A 13,042-nucleotide genomic window follows, 5' to 3' on the forward strand; every position below is an offset into this window, starting at 1 on the left:
CTTAACATAGGTTGTCAATTTCAATTTTTTTTGAAATAGGTTTATTAAAAAAACCCCAACAAACCTGTGTTTAATTTAAATGTTTAAAAAATCTGTTTTTTCTTTTAAATCGATGTTTATCCATCCTGTCATTTAGCATATACTCAGGTCCCATTTTCAAGCTTATTTCTCTACAGCCATGGGGAGTAGAATCTTACTTAAAAAAAAAAAAGAAAAGAAAGCCGAGATTCTCATGAAATAACATGACTCCAAGAGCTGGGGATTTAAGAAAAGCACCAAATAATGTGAGACTCGCAACACAATCATGAGAATTGGCACTCCTGTTGGTGGTCAGAATCGGATGTAAGATATATAGTTACAAGTACTAGTTATGCACTGGGATAACATACAGAAAACCAGTGCCTCAGCTGCAGTTATTATCATTACTTGTAATTGTCACCTGTGGTACATCTCTCCCAAAACTCAAGGTAATGAAAGGGCTGGAGCATTGTGCTCTGGCAATGCCCAGTTGGCAGGTTGTCCCTTTGGAATTGTTGAAGCCAGGATGCAGTCTCTGCATTTCAGGTATTGCCAGACTTGTTTCACTAAGAGAATTTCAATACTTTTTTTTGCTAAAAAGGGAGACCATAATAGGGCAAAAATTAGTGAGATTGTCAGCATCAAACAATGGTTTATTGAGAATAGGTATTAACAGTTGCTTCTGTAAGAGATACATTATCTCTTCCTGTTCTGAAAAGAGGCTTTGACAGTTTCCTCCAATGGACTTAATGCCCCGTCATTCATTTGTACTAGCCATGGAAGACATGAATCCAAATTGCAAGTAATAATTTTTTATCCCTGAAGTAAATGAAAATTCCCCAGAGTGCAGAATAGTTGAATCCACAGCTCCATCCAAACTCTTGCATACCATAGACCTACTCAATTAAGTCTTGTCCTCAAGTGGGAGAATTATTGAAGGTCCTATGGTACCAGCGTGACTACCCTGCTTGTTTTCAGACTAGCACTTTGAATTAGTCCTCATAGGCCGCATTTGGCTGGTAGGGTAAATGCTGCACATCTGTGGGCTATTTTGCAGTGGCAATTTCTCTTCCTTTACTACTTTCCTCTTTCTTAGAAATATAGAAACTTGATGTGAAAGCTCTGGATTTTATTTTAGATTCCACTAATAGTGCCGTGAATCATACCACAATCACAAAGATTTATAGGGTAAGCTAGCTCCCATTCAGGTCACTTATAATTTCATGAAATTATATGTTGCTGTAGGATGTGTTTAGGGTGGAGAATTAAACTCCATCATTTAAACTTGTATATTAATGTATTCCATGCAGCATCATACAGTAACTTCAAATTCTTTTCTTCATCATAGGCAATGTTCTCCTCCTTGTTTTAGTTGTCCCAGTTCTTTATTTCTAGCCTATCCAGTCTCTAAGATGTGCTGGTATGGAACTGTAATATAAAAAAACTGTACATACAATGCTCTATAATAAGACAAAGACCTAATCAGGGCTAAAGTATTGTACAATTTATTAATAGTGATGAATTACCTTAATGCAATATAAACTATATGTTTACATACAATAGTTGTCACAATGAAGAAAAGTTTTAAAATGTATTTCCACACTTCTTTTAAGAAAGAGCTGAAATCCACTCTGAAATTTTCTAACCACAGAAATCATTTTCAGAAAAAAAACTATTTTCCCCTCCTAACCATGATATAATGGGGCAGCTAAAAATATCTTTTATACCTCAGAAGTAATGAGAAAGCATGGATGTGTCGGGGTGGCTTCTTTGAATATAATGAAGGTGATTGCTGCTGTTCGAGAAACAAAGGCCATCTGAGTAGCATTGCTTCTAAAATAGAACATTTTGGGGTGTCTACTGTCATTTTAATTAAGTGAATCTCTCCCCTCCTACCTTCCCCCCCCCCCCCCGGCAGTGAATACACTGTGTATATCTTTTTGTAGTATGTTTTGAAAATCTTTCAGTGGAACTGTAAATGTACAGTTTTACATCCTCTGTATCAAGTTCAGTTCAGGAAACGTAGGTCAGGCAGTACTTTGAATCTTTGAGAACTTTATTAACAACAGTTATTAGATAACATTTATGAGGTGCCTTTGTGCGTGTGTATTTATGTATGAGAGGGACTCTAAGATACAGTCTGCCCTCTTTAAGAAACCCTGACAAAGTCACCATTAATTTATGGGTGTCAGGAACTCAGCTGCCTCTGGGGTTGGTCACCTAGCAATCCAATGAGCTTGGGTCAGCCAAGTAAACCTTCACTAAGTAACTCAGAAAAGCCAACAGATTACCACCCGTAGCAACAGCAGCACTAGGACTGCTCAGTGCATTCCATGCCCACAGCTCCGCCAAACCTACTTCCTGTCTGGCCCTTGTTTCAACCTTTGCCTGCTCTGCTCTAGCCATAGTACCTGCCTGCGTCTGACTGCCCCCCCAATTCTAACTCCTGGCTCTGACCACTGTCTTGTCTCCTGACCATGCCTCTTGTTCTGCCCTCTGACTCTGCTCCGACCACTAGGTTGCACCGCCCACAGTGGGAACTCTTGCTCCAGGTCTTCAAGCACATGCCTATGATAGAGGAGGCTGAGCCTAAGTTTGAACAGGGAGACCGTGGCAGCACATTTGGTGGACCAACTGTCCTGCCCTGGGGGATGTGAGCTAGATAAGAACTGTAGATGCATCTGATCTCTACGTGTATATCATCATTTGCATAGACGTCACTAGAACTGAGATGTCCCTGTGGATCTCAGGACATCTGTAAGTAAAATAATCCTTGCCTTTTTGCAACAATGCTAGATCTTCAATTCAAGTACACGGTCCTCTGTCACAGTAAGGAGATCTGCAGAGTGATGAATTTTAGCATTAACTTTAGGATGTGTGTCAAGGCTGTATCCCCACTTTGAACTTTAGGGTACAAATGTAGGGGCCTGCATGAAAACTTCTAAGCATACTACCAGCTTAGGTCTGGTCCGCTGCCACCATCCCAATGGATTCCCTTCCCTGGGAAGCCTTGAGAGACCTTCACCAATTCCCTGGTGAATACAGATCCAAACCCCTTGGATCTAAAACAAGGGGAAATTAACCATTCCCCCTCCTTCCTTTCACCAGCTCCTGGTGAATACAGATCCAACCCCCTTGGATCTTAAAACAAGGAAAAAATCAATCAGGTTCTTAAAAAGAAGGTTTTTAATTAAAGAAAATGGTAAAAAAGGTAAAAATCATCTCTGTAAAATTAGTATGGAAAATAACTTTACAGGGTAATCAAACTTAAAGAGCTCAGAGGACTCCCCTCTAGTCTTAGGTTCAAAGTATAGCAAACAAAGATAAACACTCTAGTAAAAGGTACATTTACAAGTTGAGAAAACAAAGTAAAACTAAGACGCCTTGCCTGGCTATTTACTTACAAGTTTGAAGTAGGAGAGACTTGTTTAGAAAGATGTGGAGAACCTGGATTGATGTCTGGTCCCTCTCAGTCCCAAGAGCGAACGACTCCCAAACAAAGAGCACAAACAAAAGCCTTCCCCCACAAGATTTGAAAGTATCTTGTCCCCTTATTGTTCCTTTGGGTCAGATGCCAGCCAGGTTACCTGAGCTTCTTAACCCTTTACAGGGAAAAGGATTTTGGAGTCTCTGGCCAGGAGGGATTTTATAGTACTGTACACAGGACAGCTGTTACCCTTCCCTTTATAGTTATGACAATGTGTGACAAAGTTCCTCCTCTATCTTGGTGGGTCCTGCGCTTATTGGCGGATTTTCTTACCTCAGAGATTCACCATGTGGGTTGGGGAACAGCCCAGAGACCTTCCCCTCTGGAAGAACCTACAGTCCAGGTCAAATGGGAGGTTTGGGGGGAACCCAGGCCCGCCCTCTACTCCAGGTTCTAGCCCAGGGCCCTGTGGACTGCAGCTGTCTATAGTGCCTCCTGTAACAGCTGCATGACAGCTACAACTCCCTGGGCTACTTCCCCATGGCCTCCTCCAAACACCTTCCTTATTCTCACTACAGGACCTTCCTCCTGGTGTCTGATAATGCTTGTGCTCCTCAGTCCTCCAGCAGCATACCCTCTCAGCTCCTTGTGCCTCTTGCTCCCAGCTCCTCACACTCGCACCATAAACTGAAGTGAGCTCCTTTTAAAACCCAGGTGCCCTGATTAGCCTGCCTTAATTGATTCTAGCAGCTTCTTAATTGGCTCCAGCTGTCCTAATTAGCCTGCCTGCCTTAACTGGTTCTAGCAGATTCCTGATTACTCTAGTGCAGCCCCTTCTCTGGTCACTCAGGGAACAGAAAACTACTCATCCAGTGACCAGTATATTTGCCCTCTACTAGACTCCTGTACCCCACTGGTCTGGGTCTGTCACATATCCCTCCCCCCTGCTCAACGCCAAGGGGTTGGGCAGCTTGGGATGCCAGACAATGCACACGTGACAAGCCATCGGCATTGCCATGACGGCTCCCTGCTCTGTGTTGCACACGGAACTGGAAAGGTTGGAGGGATAAGAACCATCTGGTCACCCTTGTGTTCTTCTCCTTGTTCCGCTGCATCCATTGAAGAGGTGCATGGTCGGTCATGAGGACAAATCTGCGCCCGAGCAGGTAGTAGAGCAATGTTTCCATGGCCCATTTTACAGCGAGGCATTCTCTCTCCACCACTGCATATTTTTGTTCCCTTGGAAGGAGTTTCCGACTGAGGTATAGAATTGGGTGTTCCTCCTCCCCGACCATCTGTGATAGAAAGGCCCCCAACCCTACCTCCGATGCATCCGTCTGCAGGATAAACTCCTTGGTGAAATCAGGGGCTATCAGTATGGGGTTACTGCAGAGGGCAGTCCATAGGTCTGTGAATGCTTCCTCTGCTGCGTCAGACCATCTCACCAGATCAGGTCCATGGGTTTTCACTAGGTCTGTCAGGGGGCTTGCCCTTGTGGCAAAGTGGGGGATAAATACCCCACCACACCTAGGAATGCCCGGACTTGTTTCTTGCGACTTGGTCGGGGCCAATTTTGGATGGCCTCTAACTTGTTCACTTGGGGTTTTACCAAACCTTTTCCCACAATGTAGCCAAGATATTTGGCCTCTGTAAACCCTACAGCACACTTGGCAGGGTTTGCTGTAAGGCCAGCTTGCCTAAAGGTATCAAGGACTGCCTCCACCTTCTCCAGGTGAGTTTCCCAGTCTGGGGTATGAATGACCACATCGTCCAAGTAGGCAGCAGCATAACTGTTATGCGGGCGTAATAGCTTGTCCATGAGGTGCTGGAAGGTAGCTGGGGCCCTATGTAGTCCAAAAGGGAGGACAGTATATTGAAAAAGACCCTCTGGTGTAGAGAACGCAGTCTTTTCCTTTGCGTCTTCTGGAAGGGGAATCTGCCAGTACCCCTTTGTCAAGTCTAGGGTAGTCAAGTACCGGGCATTACCCAGATGGTCCACTAGCTCATCTATGCGAGGTATGGGGTATGCGTCAAACTGGAATACTTTATTTAGTCGCTGGAAGTCGCTGCAAAATCTTTTGGTGCCATCAGGTTTGGGCACCAGCACGATTGGGCTGGACAACTGACTGTGGGATTCTTCGATGATCCCCAACTCCAGCATTTTTTTTACTTCTGCTTTTATTTCCTCCCTTTTTGCCACTGGCACCCGATAGGGCCTCATTGTTACTCTGGCCCCAGGGTTCATGACGATGTGGTGATATGTCTCGGTTGTTCGACCCGGTTTTGTTGAGAACACATCTTGGTTCCGGAAGATCATCTCAGACACCTCATTCTTCTGGTCTGGTGTTAAATCGGGAGACACTCTCACCTGTTTGGAAGGCTTGTTTTCCTGGGTTGGGTCTTTTTGGACTGTTGTGCATGCCTCTTGTGCATGCCAGGGTTTCAGAAGGTTAACGTGATAAATCTGTTCTTGTTTTCTGTGTCCTGGCTGTCACACCTTGTAGGTTACTTCCCCCACGGGTTCAACCACCTGATAGGGCCCCTACCATTGGGCCAGAAGCTTGCTTTCTGCTGTGGGTACCAACACCATAACCTGATCCCCTGGTTGGAACGGTCGCACTTTTGCCTGGTGATTGTAATGGGTTCGCTGGGCCTCCTGTGCCTTCTCCAAATGTTCCCGTACAATAGAGGTAACCCGGGCTATCTGGTCTCGCATCTGCATTACATGCTCTATTATATTTCTCCCCTCATTGGGTTCCTCTTCCCAGATCTCTTTGGCGATATCTAGTAAGCCACGGGGGTGATGCCCGTATAATAACTCGAAGGGGGAAAACCCAGTTGAGGCCTGTGGTACCTCCCGGATAGCGAACATAAGGTAGGATAGTAGGGTGTCTCAATCCTTCCCGTCCCAACTTACCATCTTCCTTATCATAGCCTTGAGGGTTCGGTTAAACCTTTCTACCAACCCATCAGTCTGCGGATGGTAGACTGAAGTTCTCAGGGTATGTATATGGAGCAGCGTACAGAGGTCCTTCATTAGCTTCGACATAAATGGGGTTCCTTGGTTGGTTAATATCTCCTTCGGTAGCCCCATTTGGGCAAAGATCCCCACCAGCTCTTTGGCTATAGTTTTAGAGGCCGTGTTCCGCAGGGGGACGGCTTCTGGGTAGCAAGTAGCATAGTCCAAAACAACAAGTATATATTGGTGGCCCCGAGCCGTCTTCTCCAGGGGTCCCACTAGGTCCATGGCTATTCACTCGAAGGGGACCTCTATGATGGGAAGGGGCACTAAAGGTGCCCTCAAGTGGGGACGGGGACTGTGCAGCTGACACTCCGGGCAGGAGGCACAGTACCTCCGCACTTCTTCATGTACTCCGGGCCAGAAGAACCGTCGCAGGACTCGTGCCAGGGTCTTCTCTACCCCCAAATGCCCCCCAAAAAGATGACTATGAGCAAGACTTAATACAGCGTTCTGGTGTTTGAGGTACTAGGATCTGCTGTACCTTCTGCCCCTGTACTGGTGCAACCTGGTATAAGAGATCCTTCTTCATTATGAAGTAGGGTCCTGGTCTCTGGGTTTTCCCTTCCACGGGGACCCCATCTATTTCAGTCACCTCCTTCCTAATGTTGTCATACCTAGGGTCTTCTGTCTGGTCCCGTCCAAAATTTCCTCTCCTGGAGCTAATCTGCACAAGATCTAGGGGCCCAGTCTCTGTTGCCTCTACTGGTTCAGAAGCATTAGGGTGGGGGTCAGACTCAGGTGCTTCTCCCTCCTGCGTGGCCTCCTTTTCAGCTGTGTGGGTCCGTCTACCTACAAGAGCGACCCTCTGGCTTTGGGTCAGTATTCGGGTTCCCAAGGCCTTAGCTGCCCTTCTTTCCCTTTTTGTCTTTCTACCCTTTCTGGGAGTGGAGAACAAATCTGGGGATATTTCAGAGAAGATTGGGGGTTGACAGTCTGCTGTGGATGCCTCACCAATTTTAGGGTCCCCATCTTTCTCCAATCCCCCTACTGGGAGTAAGTTTCCAAATCCTGGGAAATCCCTCCCTATGAGCACCGGGTATGGGAGTTTAGGGACTACACCTGCTGCTACCTCAGTAGTGTTCCCTTGGATCTCGATTTTTACTGGGATGATGGGGTAGTAACTAACTGTCCCATGGACACATGTTATCCCCGTACGTTTAGCCTGTAGCAGCTGACTACGCTTCACGAGCTTCCCTGAGATAAGCATGATAGCACTCCCCGAATCAACTAGTGCCGTGGTCCCTACCCCATTTAGTTTCACTGGTCTGGTATACATATGTGGGGTTAGTGAGATCCCCACAAGGTGGATTAGGGAGCATGGATCTGCCCAGGTCCCCAGGTTACACTGCATAGGCTCCTCGGCATTGGGACACTGTGCAGCTATGTGTCCCCACTCCCCGCAGGCATAACATCTGTATGGAGCCCTAGGCGTTCCCCCATCTCTTGGTTTGGGCAGTCTAACATCACGATCCTTTTCCTTAACTGGTCGGGTCAGTTCCCTCGCTGTCCTTCGCCTCTCTACTAGGGCGACAACCTCGTCATAGGTGGAGGGTTCATTCTGGCTTACCCAGGCACGAAGGTCTGGTGGTAGTCCCGTCATGTATCGATTGATGACCAGAACCGCTAGTATCTCTTCCGGACTCCGGGACTCTGTTTGCAACCACTTTCGTGCGAGATGGATGAGGTCATACAATTGGGACCGCGGGGTTTTGTCTTCCTGGTACCTCCAACCGTGATACTGCTGGGCCCGCACTGCTGTCGTTACCTCAGATCTGGCCAGGATCTCTGCTTTCAACTGGGGGTAGTCTGCCGCAGCCTCTTCAGGCAGATCATGGTAGGCCTTCTGGGCCTCCCCACACAGGAATGGGGCAAGGATGTCAGACCACTGATCTCGAGGCCAGGCCTCCCGTAGGGCTGTCCTCTCAAAGGCCAGAAGGTATGCCTCTACATCATCCTCCCATGTCATTTTCTGCAGCCAATGGCTAGCCCATATGAGCCGCGTCCCATCATGGCCGCAATTCAGCTCTGTAAGGGACTTTACCTGGTTTACCAGTTTCCGCAATATAGCTCGGTCTTGAGCAGCCTGATCCATCAGCAGGCGATTAGTCTCTTGCTGCAGCCGCACTGCCTCCTTGGGGTGGCTGCCTGGACATGGGTAGCCTCCTGCTGGGCCGCCGTAGCTTGTATCAGTGCGCCACACCGTAGCTTGTATCAGTGCCCGCACTACATCATCCATTGTGGTGAAAAAAAATAAACACTTTTTTTTTTTAAATCACCCTCCTTCTTCCGCCACGCTGTACCCAAAGATCCCACTCCTGACACCAGTGTGACAAAGTTCCTCCTCTATCTTGGTGGGTCCTGTGCTTATTGGCGGATTTTCTTGCCTCAGAAATTCACCATGTGGGTTGGGGAACAGCCCAGAGACCTTCCCCTCTGGAAGAACCCACAGTCCAGGTCAAATGGGAGGTTTGGGGGGAACCCAGGCCCGCCCTCTACTCCAGGTTCTAGCCCAGGGCCCTGTGGACTGCAGCTGTCTATAGTGCCTCCTGTAACAGCTGTATGACAGCTACAACTCCCTGGGGTACTTCCCCATGGCCTCCTCCAAACACCTTCCTTTTTCTCATCACAGGACCTTCCTCCTGGTGTCTGATAACGCTTGTGCTCCTCAGTCCTCCAGTAGCTCTCACTCTCAGCTCCTCACACTCGCACCATAAACTGAAGTGAGCTCCTTTTAAAACCCAGGTGCCCTGATTAGCCTGCCTTAATTGATTCTAGCAGCTTCTTCTTAATTGGCTCCAGCTGTCCTAATTAGCCTGCCTGCCTTAACTGGTTCTAGCAGGTTCCTGATTACTCTAGTGCAGCCCCTTCCCTGGTCACTCAGGGAACAGAAAACTACTCATCCAGTGACCAGTATATTTGCCCTCTACTAGACTCCTGTACCCCACTGGTCTGGGTCTGTCACAGGTGGCATATGGCAGTTGGGGTGAGTGTACTTTTGGAGGTGCTGGGGTTTAGCAGAGTTTAGTGAGCCACCCACAAAGCTACATGCAGCAAAAAGATGACTGTGCTCTTGTCAGTAATGGGATAACAAAATACATTAAAAGCCAGTATAGGTGACCATGGGCACTCATTGGTAGCAGCAGCAGCAGCACCACCAGTCACTTGGGAAGAGCATCTGGGCTTCCCTCCTTCCTCAACAAAGGAAGAGAACTGAGATTTAACCACATCATGTTGAGTATTTGTTGCTGACATGTTTTGCCCCCAACCTTTTACTACTGGTTCTGTGGCCCACTGGACTCAAAAGCCACACTTCTGTCCTGAATTAGCACAGCTAGTTCCCAGTCCCATTCCCATTCCCTCAGTGTACACTTGGAGAGGATGCTTAGAGTGCTCCAGGGAATGGGATGTCTCCTAGCTGTTCTAGTCTGGATCCTACCCATGTCAAGAAGCCAGTCCTGCAGTTTCTTTGTGTTTCACCATTAGTAACTCTGCTTTCAGTTTCCTCCTTGGCTCCCACTCTTCTTCTATATCCTGCCCACTCAGTTCCAGGGGCTCTTTGTATTTCTCTGTAATGGCTGCCATGAGATCACCTGAAGTCAAGGTACCAACACTAAAAACAATTATTTTAAAAAGGAGAGAGGGAAAAAAATCCTGTTCTCCTTTCTGCCTTTTCTTGTGATGCTGCTGTCACTGTCCTGTTAATTTTGTTCTCCTTGATAATTCTCCTTTATTCTCTCTTCTCCTACACAAAAAAGTCATTAACTTAGAGTTAAGGTTCCCAAGTGTATTTTTTCATACCAGTGCCAACACTAAAAGAGCAAAGTAATTGAAGTAATGCGAGATTCATGCTCAGTGCCATACCAGGCTCCAAGTATTATCCAACTACCATCAGGATGCTCAGCTACACTTCTACTCTAGTATGCACCTTTAAAACCAAATGAAAAAGATGGGGTAGTGTTTTCAGTTGGCAGGATGAAGAAGAATTTCAAATGAAATGACAACCCGGAAATGCAGAAATAATGCAGAAAATATTTGCATATGATTCTGATCTTGCACCAGTTCTACACCAATTCAACTTCTTTTGATCAGAACCTAATGTCCTGTTGTACTACTAGACTGGCAGAAAAGGACCTTAAACCTGCCCAACTGGACAGTTAAGGATCCCATGCCTAAGCTGTGCTGATTGAATCCATTGCTATCAGTGAAATAACTCCTAATTTTCACCAGTTTAAGTGAGGTGAGAATCAGGCCCATTAACTTTAACTTACTGTGGTGTTCTGTGGTATTGGTGCTCTATGTTTAAAGCACCCAATTGGAGAGAACCAGGAAAACTTGTGCATAGTAGAACCCAGCTCTGAATCTCCTTACTCTTTTGTTAAGCTAATTTGTGTTATTATTAGGGCCCTACCAAATTTACCGTCCAGTTGGGTCAATTTCATGGTCATAGGATTTTTTAAATGGTAAATTTCATGATTTCAGCTATTTAAATATGAAATTTCATGGTGTTGTAATTGTAAGGATACTGACCCAAAAAGGAGTTGGGGAGGGTCGCAAGGTTATTGTAGGGGGGTTGCGGTACTGCTACTCTTACTTCTGTGCTGCTGCTGGTGGCAGCGCTGCCTTCAGAGCTGAGCAGCTGGAGAGTGAAGGCAGAGCCGCTGTCAGCAGCAGTGCAGAAGTAAGGGTAGCATGGTATGATATGCCGCCCAACTCTGAAGTCAGCACAGAAGTAAGGGCAGCAATAGCGTGCACTTAAAAAAAAAAAAGTTAATTGGGTGCACTTAAATATGGAGATATACCTATCTCCTAGAACTGGAAGGGACCCTGAAAGCCATTGAGTCCAGCCCCCTGCCTTCAATAGCAGGACCAAGTACTGATTTTGCCCCGGATCCCTAAGTGGCCCCCTCAAGGATTGAACTCACAACCCTGGGTTTAGTAGGCCAATGCTCAAACCACTGAGCTATCCCTCCCCCCTTGTGACCTCCCTGTGACTTGCTTTTGGGTCAGGACCCCCAATTTGAGAAACGCTGGTCTCCCCAGTGAAATCTATATAGTATAGGCTAAAAGCACACAAAAGACCAGACTTCGCAGTCCGTGATGTGTTTTTCATTACTGTGAATTTGGTAGGGCCCTAGTGATTATTTTAACATGGTTTAATTGATTACATTTAACATATATAATTATGTGTTCCTCAGAAATCTCTTAGGAAAAGCAACCCTGTTTTTGGAGCTGGGAGAAAGGAAGCTCTTTTAAATGATGTTTAAAAATATTGTGAACATTTCTTTTCAAACTGAACAAAAAAAACTTCTCTGCCTATTGAAAATACTAATTATGAATATACAGTGATGAATAATGTCTGCCTGAAAGGCAGGTGTTTGCCTCTGCTTTTATTATCAAATATCAGTTTAATGGATTAAATTATGTTCTTGCTGCTTCATGCATCACCACCTAACATGCAGGCAAAGAAAATAAATTTCAGTTGTAGACTATATTATTTGCTTGGTGAGGCATTGTGAATTTGAAAAATACAACTTTGTTTCAATAAATTATATTATGGTTCATCAACCATGCATATCGCCAAATGCAGTAGCTATGTCCTACCTGCACACATTGTCTAAATTCTCTCATCAGGAAGGTCATTTTGATTTCACAGTATTATGTTTCCACTAAAACAATTTACACAGGTAGAAAACCCACATGTCTTGAGTTTTTAGACTTGTTTTTTTGAATGTTAGTATGCGGATCCATAATCAAATTCTCTAAATTTCCCTTGGTTATATACCACTTACATTTCTTAAATGTGGTGTTGAATTATTGTAAGGAAAAAAATTGTTGATTTTGATGTGTTTTCAAAGCACGGTGTACTCTACATCAAGCCCTTTTGGTTTCTATAGGTATGTCTGAACTGCAGCTGTAAGGTGTAATTCCCAGCTCGGGTAGATGTACATATGCTAGGTGTGTTTGAGCTGTGTGCTAAAAATAGCAGCATGGCTGCGGTGGGATGGACAGCAGTTCAGGCGAGCCACCTGGAGTACATACCAAAGACTTTATGGGGGAAGACTAGCTCAGTGGTTTGAGCATTGGCCTGCTAAAAAAGGTTGTGAATTCAATCCTTGAGGGGGCCATTTAGGGATCTGGAGCAAAAATCTGTCTGGGGATTGGTCCTGCTTTGAGCAGGGGGTTGGACTAGATGACCTCCTGAGGTCCCTTCCAACCCTGATATTCTATGATTCTATCTCAGATGGGATTATACTCTGATGGCCAGCCTGAGCTGCCACCCATGCCACTGCAGTCACACAGCTATTTTTAGCTTGCTAGCTCGAGCACAGCTAGTGCGTGTTCATCTACCTGAGCTGGGAATTATGCCTCCCAGCTGCAGTACAGACATATAGCCTGTGCCATTCTGATATTGAATTCTTCAGCAAACTGGGAACTCTGTGGAAGCTTTGAGAGGACCAGTTGAATTGGTTGGAAAGTACACCAAGATATGGCTGGGAGGCACCCAGTCTGGTTGGCACCCAGTCTGGTTTAGTTTGTGGGGACAGAGGATTCTTCTCCCTACAGCCCCGCATAAT

The 13,042-nt window shown here is 46.0% G+C and overlaps 1 protein-coding gene across 4 annotated transcripts in view; it reads left to right on the plus strand.

Annotated features, from left to right (window-relative positions):
- MAP3K15 (mitogen-activated protein kinase kinase kinase 15) overlaps positions 1 to 13,042 on the plus strand; it is a 166,529-nt gene that overhangs the window by 48,512 nt on the left and 104,975 nt on the right. The window lies entirely within an intron of this gene.

The sequence above is a fragment of the Chrysemys picta genome, chromosome 1 (genome assembly GCF_011386835.1).
Source record: "Chrysemys picta bellii isolate R12L10 chromosome 1, ASM1138683v2, whole genome shotgun sequence".
NCBI lineage: Eukaryota > Metazoa > Chordata > Testudines > Emydidae > Chrysemys > Chrysemys picta.